The sequence below is a fragment of the Myxocyprinus asiaticus genome, chromosome 36, assembly GCF_019703515.2.
Source record: "Myxocyprinus asiaticus isolate MX2 ecotype Aquarium Trade chromosome 36, UBuf_Myxa_2, whole genome shotgun sequence".
Classification (NCBI taxonomy): Eukaryota; Metazoa; Chordata; class Actinopteri; order Cypriniformes; family Catostomidae; genus Myxocyprinus; species Myxocyprinus asiaticus.
Genome location: NC_059379.1, coordinates 25,125,638 through 25,145,630, shown reverse-complemented (window position 1 = coordinate 25,145,630; position 19,993 = coordinate 25,125,638).

Below are 19,993 nucleotides of genomic sequence, written 5' to 3'. Positions count from 1 at the left end.
TAGAAAAGGAATTAATAATTCTATGGAGGCAAGGCATAGATCTAATGGGGTCAGAGACAAATAATAAAATATCATCTGCATAAAGCAAAAGCTTATGCGCCACACCTCCCGCCACCACCCCTGGAAAATCATCTTCCCTTCTTATCACGGCTGCTAATGGTTCCAGGGCAAGACAGAACAATAATGGGGAAAGAGGGCAACCCTGCCGGGTGCCCCTATCCAGAGTAAAATAATCTGAAATTAATAACTCCCTTACTCGAGCCAGCGCTAAAGAAAACATGTCCACCCCATATCTTCCCAAATTTTTCAGCTTCCTGAAAAGATGTGTTTCTTGAAGAAACACTATATCATAAGAAATGATACTACACAAAACATACTCCAGCCACTAGGCGGAACCAGCACAAAAAGAAACGAAAAAAGGCGCCCAGCTTCCTCAGACAGTCAAGTGAGTGTTCAGTGAGTCAGGTCCTCTAGGCAACAACATGAAAATCACCAAATGGCTTACTCACTCCAACGTCTTTATGTAGAACAATGCTTGCTGTGGGCATGTAAATATTTTATGGCCATCGTTTGCATCTATTCTCAGTTTGGTGGAAACATCAGAGAAAAGCGACCTTCCGTTGATGTAAGAGTTTCTTGAATTCCCTGAATCTATCACGTTTCTCTCTTGTCAAATTCACAAAGTCTGGGAACAAGAAAATGCTGTGGTTCTTCCAAGAGAGCCTTCCTTTACTCCTCGCCTCGCATAACATGAGATCTTTATTGGATGATCTCAGAAATTTGGCCAGAATTGATCGGGGCCTGTCTCCCTCCACGGATCTGCGAGCTGGAACTCTGTGAGCTCGCTCGATTTCCAGCTAATGGCCTATTATGTCGAGCAGACTCGGGAAGAGCCCGTCTAGGAATTTCACCATATCTTGGCCTTCCTCATGCTCAGGAATTCCAACAATTCGGACGTTGTTTCGTCGATAACGATTCTCCAAATCCTCCAATATTTCCCAAATGCACTGCAAATCTGCCTTGGTCGCTAGCAGGTTAGCAGCTAATTCCCTCTCCGATGACTCCAGATAATCGATCCGTTTCTCGACATCTAACAATCTTGTAACCAACTCAGAGAATTTCGTCTCCATGGAAGTGATCGATCGACGTTTCACAGCAAGATCCTCCAAGTCTGCAACGACCTTCGTCAGCATTGCCGACACATTCATCAATTCATGCCGGATTTCTTTCAGTTCACTGTCCGATTGAGTCCGGGCTTTCGGCCTGCCACTGCGGGGAATCAGCTTGAGCACGAAAGTGTCTTTTAAGTCTTCAGAGCCCAAAATTTTTTTGACATATTGTCTTCCAAGAACAGTTAAGAATCAGGGTGTCTCGAATCTCACAAATCTTGTGTCTTATGACACAAATAGTATTAAAACTAGCAAAGTGCGCAGAGCTCGCCGTTCACACGTCATGCAGACTCATGGCATCACGTGACCATAAATTGCCTTTTTATTCTTATTTTTCTTTTCTTATTTTTCTTTTCTTTATCATTTCCATGTAAAGCACTTTGAATTACCACTGTGTATAAAATGTGCTATATAAATAATCTTGCCATGTCTTGCCTTACTGATCGAGCTGCATGTATCAAGATTAATGAGAAAGCTGATAACATACGTAAATGCGTATGCCGATTTGAATCTTAAGCAGTTTTTTCACAATAAAAAGCTTTCTTGTGTCCATGTAAACGAGCTCAGTGTGACATGAAAACAGTTCAGTGTTTTGTCTTGTTATATTATCACTTGTAGGAAAAAGTAGCACAAAAAGCTACGCTAGTGTGAACATAGTTGGACTACAGTAATGTCATGCAATTGTAAAATACCTTCAGTTAATGTAATTAATGTTAATAGCATAGCGACTGCCTATACTGCCAATGCCGAAATCCGCCACTGACTATAAGCAGCGTATTTCTATAACGGCATTAGTAACCAAAAACTATGCTTTGGATGATGCTGTATCCATGCAGCTATGTGTCAGTGTAAGTACAAGACAACTGCCATATTGACCAGTACAACATAAACAAACAAATTACTGCGTGCACCTTTTGAGTAGTTTGTAGCTTGGCAAACTACACTTTTAAAGTAGTTTCCCCAACACTGATGAGAGAAAGTTTCATTGTGAGTGTTTGTGTGCTAATATATGTATAAAATAACCTTGTATGTTGGTCCAGGCGGACCATAAGGGTTTTGTTCCTCTGGTTTGTAGTATGTTGTGTCCTAAAGAAGAGGACAATCAAACCCCACTGCTTCTGCTCCACCACTTTAGTAGTGAATAAATCTTTCATACAAGCAGAGTGAAGAGTTTTGCTTGAATAAATGAACAGATAGATACAGTTCCTTGTTCATATATGTTCTTCTAGAGAATAATGCATGAATGTTTAGCTGTGTCTTGTTCTGAACTATATTTAATCTTTATTTAACCCCCGATTCAGAAACAAAGCAGCTGTGTTGATCAAAGGTGTACATATGTATAAACGTGTGCATTTTATTTCACAAAATATTTTTTTCTTTCCTTTTAACTAACACATGTATTCTATTCTATTCTATTCTATTCTGTTCTGTTATATTTAGTTCCAAGCAAAGGTCAAAATTGTTTGTAGACTCATTGCTGATCTATTGAGCAAATCATGTGTTTGTATGTGGTTTTGTGGAACAGCTTACCTGCAGTTGCGGCTCTTTGGCTAGTAGTCATAATTGCTCATTCACTCTGAACAGCTGTCTGCTCATGTAACACAACAGAGACCTGTCTGCTTATGTAATGTCGACCAATATTAGCTTTTCCCATTAACAGCTAGCACACATAGGGTTTTTGGAAACAAATGTTGCAAGTAGCCAACCATTCTGAATTTCTTAGTCTTTCATCTCCTCAGAATTGTACAAGGATAGTTCCTTTTTGTTCCAACACATACAGTATATGTGTGTACACAAAAGGTTTATTTGACATATTGACAGCAATACTGTATAAATACAGTAGACACTATAGCTACAATATTGAATGAACATCAAAGTCCCTCTCTGATGTACATTCAGTAATAAGTAAAAAAAAAATAAAAACATAATTAAAACGAGAGAAAGGAAAAAAGGGTTGGGAGCTGAGGAGCTGAAAGCATTGGAGCCATTTAGAAAATAATAGACAAAGTACCTGATTAATTATTGAACATAGCCTGTGACTAAGGATATTGTCACAGTGAGTGATGCTTGGTATTACGATGAGCTAGACACGAGTTCATTTGCAACATCTTTAAAGCTGAAGTGTATAATTTTCAATGTTAAAATACTTTCTCCTATCCCTGTTTAATATGCAGAGATATGTTTGGAAACCGGCTAATCTTACTGTGAATTCGGTGACAGTAGGTTGAAAGTTGTTCAGCTGAAATCTGTCTGTGCTGACCAAAATTTGAATCACGGCCCCGGTGGCCGAAGCTGGAAGTGTTGTTGATTGCTTGGGCACATGTGAACTTCAGTTTCTGAGTGAAATATCCAGAGCGGTGCCAAAGATGAGTTGAATTTTCAGTTGTAAATGATGTAATACTGTCAAAAGGAAAGCATATTTTATTAACCATACACCCTAACCCGAATTTCAACTTTAAACTTTACCAGCAGAGGAGTAAAATGTAATCTTAAAGGGGAAAATGCAACATCAAAATCATGCTCGTATTTAATTATTTGAATTGTGAAGGCGATTACTTACTGGTATCAATGGGACCAGAACCTCGCACAACACTCGCTATCAGTCACGTCACAACAAAAGGTAATGCGAATGAATTGATGCAGAGATGTCTGATGTGAGATGGTGCTTGTTAGGAACTTAACGGAATGTGGTCAATGTCAGGGTACTGGAACATTTGGTAGCAACATGTTGAGTTCCCCTGTGATAATGTTGTTGGAAAAACAGGCATTATTTTTGCAGTTCTGTTTGGTGCCACTAGTGGTGCAAAAATACTACACACATTGTTCACACAAACGTATATCTGTCTTTGAGAAAAAACTGTTTTATTCTGCATATGATGCTGGGCATACATTCATGATCGCAGCCATGTTGAGATTACATGACCAGCCTTGTTTAACACACTAATCCCTTGTAATTGGACGCTTTCACTTGTGGAATACTTCAACAGAGTGACTATTTGCAAATAGCACCCGCCACACAGCTCAGCTGTTTGCACTCAAATAGCCTGGTGGTGAAAACACTCAATTTAAAGACAAACTGTACCTCTAAATGTGGTGTGTACAGATGCTGTGGATGTGTTTTTCTCATACGGACGGCCCGGATTTGATTCCCAGTTTTCCCATCCTTCTCTTAATATTTAATTCCTTTAATTCTACTTATAATAATAAATACAAATTAATATAAAGGTTGATTTCTTCGCAGTGATTTGTTCACGGTGAAGGTCGGTGAGTTTAGAGAAAGGTGTGATCTGGGTCAATTTAACCATACTGTACTGTAATATTGTAGTAACGTTTTTTAGCAAAAGCCATAGTTTTAATGCAATTAACCATGGTGTGTCTGTAATATGGTTTTAAATATAGTAATCATGTTTTAATTGTGTGTTTACTGTGATTTATTTTACTGCAAAATAAAATGGTGATACTATGGTTACTGTAGTAAAACCATGGTTCATTTTTGTAAGGTAAGATTAGGGTTAGGGGTTGGTAGGGTGTCTGTGGGACTCTAAATAAACACAATAAACACACTGCAGTGATGCCCCTAAACTGTACAGTATGTTACTATTTAATTAGAGGTGTAAATCGCATCTATCGCTATTTGCACTTAGTGCAAATAGTCTCTGCCATAAATTATGACAGACTGTGAATAGCGCATTTCTACAATGGTTTTTGCATAGTGCTGCATTTATGCTGCAAGTGAGTGCACTTTTAAATTGTTAGAGATCTGAAGGAGGGCATCATGATTAACTGGATGGGTTCTTTCAGAGGGGCCACAACATGGGACAAACAATTGCACTTACAGGGAGTAGCTTTGCTCTTGTTTAATGTTTGATTGGAATTGTTTGCCAGAAGGGAGTATTTGGAAATGAGGGATAATTGATGATCATAGCTCTATGCCTTTTTGGCCTGTTTTGATGGATGTAACATGAAAGTCCATCAAGCAAATGTTGGTGGATCTCATTTGTCAGGCAATTTTTTATTATTAATTTGAAAAACTTGATGCATGTGAAGTGAAACCTTGCTGCAAGATTTATTAACACCCCAGTGGCTAATTCAATTTATGACGGTGAGCGATTTTATGCCTGAGCTCTGTGTCCTAGTGGATTGCTGCTCAGCAAGACGTAAAATGCATTTATATATTTATAAAATGTGAGAATGATGTTGTTACCAGTTCGATGAGCATTTGTATGCTGATCAAAGCAGCTTTTTGAGTGTGTGGAAAAGAAATATTTTTAAACATCTGCCTTTGTCAGCTGTTCCTTCACATATAGTGTTGTTGTTTATTGTGTTTTACACCAGAGGGAATTATTCACTGCAGTTTGGAACCTTTGGAAGGAAAAGTATATGTGATATTGATTTGGATTCAGGCATACAGTAATTTCAGTAGGCTGTTAAGTGACTCCTCTGTGATAAGATGTGATATTGGTTATCATCTTTCTTTATGCCTGACAGAATGTGTCTGCCTAAGATAAGTGGAAATATTGATGGGTTTTTCTGTGTGTGCTGTGTAGGGACAACGTTCAATGATCTATTACATTTTTGTTGAGAAAAGTCTGTTGTATAGTAAGCTGTTTGGGAGATAAATTATCAAACTTCTGCTAACTGCAGAGAATTTAACAAAACTGATCAATATAATGAATTTGCCATTATTCAAAGAATTTTTCCTCCCTCTTCCCCTCTTTATCTGGCACATGTTCTGGCACTGGTGCTAGAAGAAGCTCTGTATTACAACATATACTGTATTTTTAAATGGATCATACATTTTCAAATTCTCCATCATGGTGTTTAAACTTCTCTTCTGGTATGCTTTATTCTGTTATTTAATTCAAACTAGACCTTTGCATAGCTGTTCTTTACAGAAAATGGACATTATGTAACAAACGCTGACTTAGCTGAAATACAACAGATTTCCTCTGGGTTTTCGTTCTGGGATGGCCTACAAGAGTTTATTTGGGCAAGAAACAAGTATGTGCAGGGTTGTATTCCTCTCACTTTTTACATTATTCATTGGGGGAGACTGAAACAGGGCTGTAAGTGCCCGATTTTTCAATTTTAAATGGGATAGCTCACCCAAAAATGAACATTCTGTCATCATTTACCCACCCTCATGTTGTTCCAAACCCATATGACTTTCTTTTCTCTGTGGAACAAGGAGATGGTAGGCAGAATAGTCTTCAGAATTTTTCCATACAATGAAAGTAAATGGGGACTGAGGCTGTCAGTGTGCCTAACATCTCCTTTCGTGTTCCACACATGAAGGAATGTCATATGGGTTTGGAACAACATTGGGGTAAGTAAATGATAACAGAATTTTCATTTTTGGGTGAGCTATCCCTTTAATATTATGTCGAGCCCTTGATTCGTCATTGGATGTGAGTGAGTGCTCTGAGGTTATCGTCTCACACATTGATCCCATGTATTTTTAAAGGCATTACTCAATGCAAACGCTCTCTCAGTTAAGACTCGGATTACTTTCGATCGTTCGAGTGTGTGCCTGGTTGAGTGTGTATATAACATTTATGAATTTCTGTAAGGTCAGTGCATGATCCACCAGTCAGGGTTGCCTCTAGGGTCCATGAGGTTTAGCACTGTTACTCAGCTGGTATAATTGATTTGGCAGTATTCTCACTGGGGGCAACAGATCTTTTTCCGATCTTTACTTTTCTGTATTGTTGAATGTTTTTCTGCGTCACTGACTTATGGCATCCTGAGTTTATCTAACTGTGGTTGAAAAGGCTAAAATCCTTGACCCTGCAGCAAGGTTGTTTCCGCCAAAGGTGTATCATTTAAGATTTTCTCTTAGCGCTTATTTCAAAGTGCAATCCTATAAACATGGTTTCTGTAGTGAACTCTGAGCCACAATAAACAAGGAATTTGTCATTGCATTCTTTCACCTTCAACACATGCACTATGTGTCAAGAATTAATGTGAATATACACCGATCAGCCACAACATTAAAACCACCTGCCTAATATTGTGTAGGTCCCCCTTGTGCCGCCAAAACAGCGCCAACCTGTATCTCAGAATAGCATTCTGAGATCCTATTCTTCTCACCACAATTGTACAGAGCAGTTATCTGAGTTACCGTAGACTTTGTCAATTCGAACCAGTCTGGCCATTCTCTGTTGACCTCTCTCATCAACAAGGCATTTCCATCCACATAACTGCCCCTCACTGGATGTTTTTTTGTTTTTGGCACCATTCTGAGTAAATTCTAGAGACTGTTGTGCATGAAAATCCCAGGAGATCAGCAGTTACAGAAATACTCAAACCAGCCCTTCTGGCACCAACAAACATCCATGTGATTATCTAATCAGCCAATCATGTGGCAGCAGTGCAGTGCATAAAATCATGCAGATGCGGGTTCAGTTAATGTTGACATCAACCATCAGAATGGGGAAAAAATTTGATCTCAGTGGTTTGGACCGTGGCAAGATTGTTGCTGTTTTGTTTTGTTACTGCAACATTTTTTGTCACCGTACTTGTGATTTGTCTTGATGCTTTAGCAATATTATGTGTAAAATAATCATGGCAATTGCCAAATTTAGACAGAGAGAGAGAAAGAGAATGAGCCAGACATCAGTCATTATTCTAATATTGATTTAAGTCAGGTTGCACTGGTTGTAAACTTCAATCGAAATGTGCACCACATGTTTGAGACTGAGGTGAACTTCAGAGTCATTACAACCAACCATCAACCATGCAGTTATTCTGTACAATACATAAAACTGCAGGACATTGCGGAGGGTCATTTTCCGGTCTGTGTTACACATGCAATAGTTTTACGATGCTTATAGCAAAGGTCAAGTTTTCAAGGCCAATTGAATTACTTTATGCATTTGTCCTCTTTGTCCCATTCAATTTCCTGCATGACATTTGTGTCTCCTCTGAGCTGCCTCTCTGCTCTGGCCTGTCTAATGACACTTGAGCAGAAAGAGTCATTAGCGTTGATTTGATCATTCATGCACCAGAGTGCCATTTTTTCCAAAGGCTAACAGGAGGAGAAGTGGAGCAATTGAGAGAGAACAGTTCTAGAATACTGATTCACTATTGAGACGTTTGGTTTTCACAGTCTTTGATTCTATGGCACTCCTAATTTGGATTGCGGTGGAGCACAGTTGGTCTTATCTTGTATTGTTCCAAAACATAATGTTGGTTGGTTATGCATGTTGATGAAGACAATCACAAAAAAATATGCATTATGTTATCTTCAGTTTGTATGTGTAATTCATATGGATTGTTTTATATAGCACACGCTTACTTTTCAAGCAAACATTTCATAAAAAGAAAGATGGTGTTGACAATGAAGAAAATAAATTTTTGGACACCTTTTGGTTGTCAAATTTAGTGGAACAGGTCCATAGTTTATGTGCCTAACTACAACTGAGGTTACTTACTTGAGGGGAACTGACTTCATACATCCACTAAAAATCACCTTGAGACCAGGTGCTTAAAAGTAATCACAGAAAAAGCTTAGAAAAGTGAAGTTTGTTCTAAGAAAAGGTCTAACATCATCTGTTTTCAGATGCCACTTGGTTTGATATTTTGTTATCTTATGCTATGGCATTTAGACATTATGGTATTGTGTAAGATGTATTGCACTGTGAATGTGCAAAAGTGGGTTAAGTGATATGTACTTCTGCACATTATTTTCTTTAAAACCACATTACGTTATACATTCCCTTAAAAAGCACTTTGGCCTCGGCTTTAAAGAAGCAATTAATGTTGTTTCAGTATTTTTTCCTGCGTATTTTCTGGATGGTGGTCGGTAAGGTTTTGGACTAATATAATAGCTCAGTTTTGAGGTACTAGGTTGGTGCGATCCATGGACTGAATGCATACGTTCACATTTGTGCCATTAAGCATGGCACCAAATCCCAGCGTCGCTCCATGGCGACCTTCAACTTGACACAGTGATAAAAGTTTCAAATGTGATTTTATTCAGGCAGATTTCTTTGTGAAAATCTTTCTCTATATATGTGAAATTTATTTGTCCAAAATATTGCTTTTAGTGTGCAGTTTTTGCACCATAAGAATATATAATTTTAGAGCATGCATTGAATACTTTAGGAAACATAAAATAAAAACAAGATTGAATAGAAATCCAGGTTTGTATGAGTTGTTCCTATGCTGAACTTTCAGTTAGGTCTTGCTCACTGTGTGGATCTTTATTCATTCAGGCTGATTCTGAGCAGATGGTGTTTGTCTGTGTCACCGGTTGCTATGCATGCTTTTCATTAGAGAACATGATGTCAGTGTTCCTTCATTTGAGACCCAAAATGTGGACAGAGTGAAATTCAACTCGAGTTGAATTAAGACTAAATTAGGAGGACTAGTCCAGAGATGAGCGTTCACAGAGATTGAGATTTGAGGGTTTTTTTTAGAGCCGGTTAAACAGATTGACTCGGTTCTGAATATGAGAAATAACTTCATAATATGGGATTTAAAGACTTTAAAAGCATACTGTATTATATGTGATAAATGCAATAAACCTGCAGAAAAAGAAATTATTCTTTCTGAAATGAAAAAATGCCTAGGCTAAAAGAAGCTTTATGCAAAACAACAAATTTAATTTGAAACCTTTCTGTCTGCATTTGATTTACAAGTCGCATGAACCTTCCCCATTGGACTACATAATTAATGGTGATGTCCTCCTTAGATTATTCATAACAGGCCCAAAAACCTGGTCACTTTAATTCACTTCCTCCCACGCTGTATTAGATACAATTTTCTGAAAAAATGCATAATTGGTTCATTTAGATGGGCCACCAGCATGTGCCTTAATGAGGCCTCACAAGGTTTCTATTGTAACTGAGTGGTTTTAAAATTTGTTACACCATTTCCCGGAAGAACAATAGTTCATCTCATCAGAGAACAATTTTATATTCAAATCAGTGCTCTTATTGTTGAGTCACAGTTCTAATCAGTGAATCGTTAATAAGCAGACTCCATCTCTTATTTACTGTGATGACATTTTTAATGCTAGGCTCCTAATCAGCAGTGTAAGTTGATTAACCTTTGTTTGGTTTTGTTCACAACCGACATAGCAGTTTGAACTAGATTGGCATTTCCTGAAGGAAATAGCAGTGATTGCAGAACAGATAAGGAACAGTTTGAAAGTTTCTGGTGATCTTTGGTTTTAGAATTTGGTTTTGTGTAAATGAATATGCTGCAGCTGCTTTGCCATTGTCATGCCTCTCCTTACATTAGATATTTCACTCTGAAAACTGCTGTGACACGTTTAAGGAGCAACCTCAAACATGTCACCACAGTCACATAATTTTCATGAGATTGGGTTGCAAAATTCTTAATTATGTATTTTTTTAAGTGTAAAGTTGACATAGACAGGTAGCACACATGAAGCTGAAAGTGTTTTTACAAAACAAAGCTTGAATGGAGTCTGTATGTTAAGCAATTCTGAATTAACTCTAGAAGTATAAATTATAGGTTAGGTTAGGTTAGGTTAGGTTAGGTTAGGTTAGGTTAGGTTAGGTTAGGGGTTTAGCACAAGCTCACAAGCAACAGTGGCTGAGCCTCCTCAAAAACGTATTCAAAATGAATGTAACAACAAAAATAAAATTAATTGTTTTAATAAACAGTTGTTTAATCAATTTACTTATAACTCAGATGCATATAATATATATAAAAAAAAATTAATGAAAACTATATAAATGTATTTTTTATTTCAGAAGCGATATTATAGGTGTGCGTGAGAAACAGATCAATATTCAAGTCTTTATTTTAATTATAAATTCTTCTCCCTTCCCAGTAGGTGGCGATATGCATGGAGAATATGAATCGCCAAAAAAACAAGAAGAAGAATGTGAAAGTGAATGTTTGATTTATAATAAAAAAGGACTTAAATATTGATCTGTTTCTCACACCTATCATATTGCATCTGAGAACATGGATTTAACCACTAGAGTCGTTTTGATTACTTTTATGCTGCCTTTATGTGCTTTTGGAGCTTCAGAATTTTGATCACCATTTACTTACATTGTGAGGACCTACAGTTTTCACCTGCAATCGCACTCTGCTGCATATCATCACAAACGCTGATTGTAATCCATAGTAATTCTGACCAAGTGTTTTTCCATATTAAAATGAAAGTGAAGGCACAAAAGTCTATTGAACGTAATTTCTTTTCTCACTGAAAGATGCATATGGACATACTCATAAGTCATAAGGATTTGTAATAAAGGCAAATGATCAGAATTCAAATTTTTGGGGAACTATCCCTTGCTGTATGGTTAGAATATCTTACAGCCACATTAATAAACCAGCAACATATTAACACAGTATTTTATATGTAATCCTTTTAGATAGCTAGATATGCCTGACTTTTCAAGTATGCATTGCTATTATGTTTATTACTGAGTGTGGCCAAAATATCATTTCATTTTCTCAAAATGGCCTGAAGTGCGATTTGCATGAGGGCATGAATTCGGCTTCTGCAGAGATGGGGAATGGATGTGCGAATTATTTTGGCTAATAGACGTATTAATTATTTACATAATTCTCTCTGTCTGTAATGAGGGCTGTCTAATCAGCTGTCAGAACTTTCATTAAACTACAACAGATCAGAAAAGGCATGTCCTTGATATAAACTTTTTATTTTATTGTATGGAGGTTAAAAAAAGGGACAGGGCTTGGAGCAATAGTTAAAAGATAATTCAAGACCTAATTAGGATTTCAGATGAACTGGTGTCGACAGATTTTATAATTAGGACTTTTGTAAAATGAGGGTTTCTGGCATTTTCTAGACTATTTTTCTTTTATCGTACAGCTTTTCTAATTTGTACTTCCTTTGTCTTTGCCTTAGTGCTAATAACATCAGATCTTTGGAATTCAGGATCCCAAGAATCATTTTTAAATATTTACTGAAAACTCTGCTGAAACCAGACTAAGCTGGTTTGCTAGTGTTGACTAGTTTAAGCTGTTTTTCCCCCAGTATGGAACGTTATCTGCTTGTTGAATAAGCCATTACGCTTTATTTGAATATGCACATTTATAATAATACAACACTTGGCCCACATATCCCAGCTGTAGCTTGATGGGAAAGTTTGCTGCTCTATTCCCATCCATAAGCAACACAAAGCTCTCTGCTGTCCTTCATGAATACAGATGAGCGTAAGAGGAACTGGCATTCGTCCTCGTTCCTCCCATGCTCTCTCCCGTTATCTCTCTGTCTGGTGACAAGCACATAGCTCAGAACACACTTCAGCCTTCCACTCACTGATTGGATTCTGAGTCAGAACAGACGCTGCTGTCGCTGCCCTCATACTTGCAGTTTCTGCAGTGGGCCTGCTGCATGTTACATTGTTCCTAAATCTCCTGTTCCATGACTGATCAGTTCAAATGGCAGCCAGACTGGCAGTCATAATGCTATTTCAGCTTTTGTAACAGACAATAATGTGGAAACAGAATAAGTTTGCAGGGACTTTAACATTTATATTTATACATTTGGCAGACGCTTTTATCCAAAGCAACTTAAAGTTACATTTTAACAGTTTGTTTGTAAATGGATTTTAAACTCATGACCTTGACATTTCAATCATCATGCTCTACCACTTGAGCAACAGGCAAAAATGCATGGAGCCAGTATCTCTCAGAGACCCTCATTGGCTTTAATGATGCTCTGATAGGCTTTTAATTAAAGGCAGAAGGGTTGATAATAGTTTGTGATTATGCAAAGAGCTTCTGGCTCAGGTTGGAGATTAAACAGCAATTCTGATAATGTCTTTTGTTTACACCATTTCTTTTGTAGTTTATATTATTATCAGAAAACTAGACAAAGAGGGGAGGTTGCAGCCAGGTTTTGTGTGCACCTAAGTGATATTAAAGCAATATCACACAAGCAAGAGTGCTGTTGTACTGAATATCAGCATAGCTGTGAATCGGCCATAATCATGTGGTCACAGATAATCAGATACAGACAGTGATAATCAGTATCACTGATACTAATATTAAAGTGTCCTAGATAAGGATGTCACGGTGTGAGTTTTTGACAGATAGATTACCGTCTGGGAAAAAAACGTGGTTATCCGGTTTTACGAACTAACGGAACTAACTGTTAAATATAAATTTTGTGCAAAATGTAAATGGGGTTGCTGTGAGTGCCACCAGGGGTGGTCCTGTTCCACCTGTACTTACCAAAATGATCACAGAGGAGCTCAATATGTTGCTTCCATAACTTCATGTACCCTGAAATCAACTTAATTCACCGAATTATTGACAAGTGCCATCCCCATTCGACATTTTTGCATCAATTTATATGTAAACACATTTCCCTCTAGTGCTACTGATAGCATCTTATGCAAACAATCTCTGAGACAGGGGTTCTGGTCCCAAGGGAACCAGGAAGTAATTGTGTTCACAAAAAGGTTAGGTTTAGGATTGGGGTTTGAGTTAGGGTGTAGAGTTAATAAAATATGCATTCCTTTTGACCCTATGACATTATTTACAACAATATATACAACTCGCTTTTACACATGCCCATACGTTCAACAGTTTTTCCAGCTTCGGCCACTGGGGGCAGTGATTAGAATTTCGCTAAGCACAGACTGATTTCAGCAGCAAAACTTTCAACCTACAGTTGCCGAGTTAAAAGTGTGATCAGTCTGTTAGTTACACGCATCCAAAAGGTAGACCTACTTAAACTGATTTTGTGCAGGATTCTTCGTGACAAGTCTGTTGTCGTTGTCTCTGGCCAGATTGTCTTTCAAATCCAGTGTGGTGGCTGGCAGGACATTAGAGGGACAGTGAAAACTGCTGAAACCTATCCAGAGGACCAGCCTGCTGTCCTGCCATTCCTCAGGCCAGTGGGACGCCCTGGGCCAAGTTGTTCTACTGGCTGAGAGTTGGCACAGACACCCAAGTGTGGTTGTGTTGATACAGCTTGGTCAAAATCCTAATTGCTATTTATACCTTTTCCCCTGTCGCATTTGCCATTCCAGTATAGGACATTATAAGGTCAATATGTCTATCTGATTTCCTGAACAGCTGTTGTCTTTCTAAAACATGACGATATATCTGTCCTTGGTTTTTCTGTATGTTGGAGATGAAGATTTCATTAACGGAAATAATACTGAAGATTCAAAAGGGACTCTTCCACAGAAAGGGGCTGCATTCATTCACTTCCATTAAAAATGCTTTGGAGAGGGTTATGCACTTAAATGCTGAAGATTAAAGCTTTGTGTGTGATCTGCACATTAGTTGGTCAAGGTAATGGCATGCCAGTATGTTTTAGATATCAAAAGCCTGGTTATTACCTTATTACCTATTAAGTGTGTGCTGTGTTTCATGGACACAATTTACAGGAGCATTAATAGAAAGGAAAGGAGTTGGAGAAAGCGTCTGAATATTATATGTCAACTGAATATTTATCACCATTAATAATTAAAAATAATAAATAAATAAACAAACAAGCACCCAAGCATTTCTGACTGTGCTCTGCCCTTGAGCAATGCATTACAGTTTAATTATACATCAACATATTATTAGATACCAGAAAATGTGCAATGAAAACTGTAAAGAGCTGCCAAGTATATTGAGAGGCACTTAATATAATGTACTGTACAGGTGATAAAATTAATTTTGATCTTTTATGGGATGGCTGTACACATAAATAACAACCTGTATTTAATGTGTAGTTTGCTTACACTCACTCTTTCTGAAGACAATAATACGTCAGACATGAAGCCTGACCAAGCCTGTACATCAGTTCCTGACCAAGCATGAGAAAAAAGGATGGTTTTAACCTGTGTTGTAGGAAAGTATTGGCTAAGGAAAGTTAATTACACTGCTAGAGCGGACTGAAGAATAATAACAAGGCTGATAAAGTGGGTTTTAAGGACTTTGGCACAAGAACCCTTCAAAATAATGCTTCTCCATGGGGCAGCCTCCAACAAACCTGTCATGAGAATTGAAGAGGTACAATCCACCACCATAATCCTTTTAGCTGCCTGACACTTTTTGTGTATGGTTCATTCATTCAATGAAATATGATCCACTAAAATTCTTTTTTCTGACAATATACTCAATGCAGATGTGTTTTCATCCATTAAACAACAATGGTTTTACGCTCGTTAATCTTAAATATGAGTTTATAAAGCACATATGACATCAAGCATTTGTTTTAGTAATAGTTGTCTCTTTAACAGGCTGTTACAGTAATTTTAGGGGTGTTTCTTATTTACCCCCTTATCCATGGTGCAATCATTTTAATTCAAGGACTCCAGTGGCTTATTGCTTCTATAAAATGGTGACAGCAGCACTGTGATATAAAATACTGCTGTTCAATACACAGTTATATTTATAATTAATAATAATAACATGACAAGTGATTTAGTTCATTATACTAACTGGCTGTTTGCTGATGGCAATTATGGATTAAAGGGATATTTTACCCAAAAATGGAAATTCTGTCATCATTTACTCACTCTTATAATGTTCCCAACCAGTATGACTTTCTTCCTTCCATGGAACACAAATAAATGTGTGTCAGAATCACAATCTCAGTCACCATTCACTTTCATTGCATCTTTTTTTTTTTTCTCCATACAATAAAAGTGAATGGTGAATGAGGTCAAATTTCTTTGTGTTCTCTTTTTTTGTGTCCACAGTGGAAAGCAAGTCATTCAGGTTTTGAACAACATGAGGATGGATAAGTAAATGATGACAGAATTTTCATTTTTGGGTGAACTATACCTTTAACATAGATTTTGTGTTCACAGGTGTGCATTTTTCAAAATGTTACAACAGCTTTGAAGGTGGATCATCCAATCAGTAATTAGTGTTGGAACTATCCATATTATAATGAGGTCTTTGCATTAGTGTTAGACCTGTCATTGCAGTTCAGCAGAACCTTAAGATTTATAGACTTCCTTAAGTTAATGCGATTAAAGCGTTTTATTAAATCATAATATTAACAAAGTAGTCAGGCTGTCTCCTGAACTGACAGAAAGCTCTATCCACAATACAAGTGTTCAATATACCTGCTTTTCTGTAGGATGGCAGCAAAATTCTCACAACTGAAGTTGTAACCTAGAGCAAAGCATTTTTCATCGCTTTACATTCAGAGCCATAGCTGACCATGCACTTTCTCTGGACTGCCAAAGGCTAAGCCTGTAGTGTAAATATGCCACAGACAGCTCAAGGTTATTTTTTTCTTTTTGGAAGGGTGTTTGAGAAAGCTCAAAGGACTAGTTCACCTGAAATGAAAATGTTGTCATTATTTACTCACCCTTATATTATACCAAACTGTATGGCTTTCTTTCTTATGCAGAGCACGAAAGTAGATTCCTTGCATCTTTGCAATATAGTGGCAGTGGTGCCTCACTTTAAAAAAGTATCCAAAATGATCATAAAAGTAGTCCATAAAACTTCAGCATCATATTCCAAGTCTTCTGAAGACATATGATAGGTTTTGGTGAGAAGTCATTTATTGGTGAAAACCCTGATGTCTCTGATTTTTTTTTTTTTTTTAAGCATTAAACAAAAGACTTGGAACATGATGCACAAGTCACATTAACTACTTTTATGATACTTTTGGGTCCTTTTTAAACTTTAAAATGAGGTACAAACTGCCATTTTATTGCAAAGACTCAAGGGGATCTTCAATAAAACATCTCTTTGTGTTCAACATATGAAAGAAAGTCATATGGGTTTGGAACGACATGAGGGTGATCAAATGGGAACTATTTAGGGGAACTATTTATTTAATGTGACAATTTATACACATATATTTTTAATTTTACATTTCTAATTTCTTCTATGTTGAATTATGTATATTATAGATAAATCATATATAAAAGAGTGCATAAACTATGTAGGCCTATACAAAACTATTTAAAAACAAGGAAAATATGAAAGTAGGGGTAAAGGCAAGTATGGGTAATTTTGAGTAAAATGATTTTATGTTTATACTATATATAGTGATGTGTAAAGACACATGCGTATGCATATATGTATGGTTGTTTGAACGAACATATTAGAACTGGACCATTTTTTTCTTTTTGGGATAATAGTGTTACAAGTCTGTTTCAGTTATTGTTTATAAAATGTATTGAAAAACTAAAAAATAGAAATATGAGAAAAAAAGTTATATGACTGGCTTGCAGACAATTCATACAATATTTTCTAAACCAACTTGAAGGGCCATCAGAGAATGCATTTCAAACAGTTCACTAGAAATACTTATAAATAAGAAATCAAATAAATAAAAAAATGTGCCTTGCATGACTCATTCCATTTAGCATCTGTCACGCCTTGAGAGGTGGCAAAGAGTGTGCAGGTAAACATGAATACGCCTCTCATTTTTCTTTCCCTCTCCATTCCTTCCTCTGCCGCTCACCATTGCTTATTCACAAGCTGAGTCGCTAATGCACTGTTTTTGTGGTTGGGTTTGACACTGAATTTTCTGTGCTCATTTGGTATTAATGAGCATCTGGAATTGTGTACTAGAGAGCATGGTAAACATGACTGTGGACATTGTGCCACAATGAAAAACACTGTTCCTGCATTAGAAATGGGAACATGGTTGGCTGTGACCACGACTACTGTTCTTGGCATACCAAGGTCAATGAAAAGATGGTTCATGTATGTTTTAAATATTGGAGTGCGGCGAAACATGAAGAACACTGTCTGACAAATAAAAATAGATTGGAATAATATGAGTTAAATAAGAAACTAGGGTACCGTCTGGCCAGGGGAATTGTTGCCCGCATTAAAAAATACTTTGCCAAGTAACCTAAAACAGTTTACCTCATAATGTATCATCTACGTACATTAAAGGAATAGTTCACCCAAAAATGAAAATACTACCATTAATTACTCACCCTCATGCCATCCCAAATATGAATGATTTCATATTCGATTACACTTCCTAGCACCATCTAGCCCTCTGTGCATGCATCAAGCAATAATCGAGCTTGAAATCATGATCGTACAGTTAGACTGCAATGGCGAAATGTACAGTAAAAAAGGAGTTACATTTTGATCTGTTCTCACTCAAAACCAATTCGATTGCTTTAAAAGACATGGATTAATCCACTTTATGGAGAGAACTACTTTATGAGTCGTAAGAATATGCTGCCTTTATGTGCTTTTTGGAGCTTCAAAGTTTTGGTCACCCATCCACTTGCATTGTTTGGACCTACAGAGCTGAGACACTCATCTAAAAATCTTTTTTTGTTTTCTGCAGAAGAAAAAAAGTTATACACATATGGGATGGCATGAAGGTGAGTAATTGATGAGAGATTTTCATTTTTGGGGGAACTATTGCTTTAACTGTTTTCAGTCAAGTCAAAAATATTATTATACAACAGTTATTTCCAGTCCTCTTATCTGACTGGACATACAGTGTTCCAAGACTGCTGATATTTAATAAAACAGTACTGGGACACGTCACTGTTTGTATCACACTGTCTGTGTCTGGCGTTGTTTGGAACTGTTTTTGTCAGTGAAGCAAAATAGGCAAAAAAAAAAAAAAAAAACAACAACAAAAAACCACCATAAATAAATAAATAAATTAGCTGGCCATATTTTATCTAAAATGTAAGTTACTCAAAATTAACTTCTTGTTTAAAGAACTGTTGTATAAAAGCAAAATCATAATACTGAGACACCTGTTGTATTGAATTTAAGCACACCTGATAAACCACAACAATGCTGATATTCAGTACAACAGCACTAATTCTCGTGTGATGTTGTTAAATGTGACCATTTTTGGGTCAGATCAGGAAGAAATAGTTCACCCAAAAAATGAAAATTCTCTCACCATTTACTCACCCTCATGCCATCCATGATGTGTATGACTTTCTTTCTTTTGATGATCACAAAGATTTTTAGAAGCATATATCAGCTCTGTTGGTCTTAACAATGCAAGTGAATGGTGACCAACATTTTGAAGCTCCAAAAGCACATAAAGGCAGCATAAAAGTGATCCATGCTTTACCAAGACTCCAGTGGTTAAATCCATGTCTTCAGAAGCGATATGATAAGTGTGGGTGAGAAATAGTTCAATATTTATGTCTTTTTTTTATTTTTTTACTTTCAATCTCCACTTTCACTTTCAAATTCTTCTTTTGGTGATTCACATTCTTCGTGCATATTGATACCTACTGGTTGGGGCTGGTCAAAGGTGGAGAATTATAGTAAAAAATGACTTACATTCTGATCTGTTTCTCAACCACACCTATCATATCGCTTCTGAAGATATGGATTACTTTTTTGCTGCCTTTACGTGCTTTTTGGAGCCTCAAACTTTTGGTCACCATTCACTTGCATTGTGAGGACCAACAGAGCTGAGATATTCTTCTAAAAATATTTCTTTGTGTTCTGCTGAAGAAAGAAAGTCATACGCATCTGGGATGGCATGAGGTGGAGTAAATGATGAGAGAATTTTCATTTTTGGTGAACTGTTACTTTAAATGTGTGGTTGACCCAAATATGCAAATTTTGACATAATTCACTCACCCTCATGTTACACATGTATGACTTTCTTTCAAGGAACACAAAAGGAGATGTTAGGCAGCATGACAGTTTGTCACCATTCACATTTTCATTGTATAAAAAAAAGATGCAATGACTGCCTAACAACTGATTTTGCATTTCATGCTAGAAAGAAAGTCACATGGGTCTGGAGCAACATGAGGATGAGCAAATGATGACATAATTTATATTTTCTTTGGGCGAGCTATCCGTTTAAAGCAACAACTGCACAGATGTTGTGTAAATTCAACACAAAATAGGTATGACTGAACGAACACCTTGATTGTACACTGAAA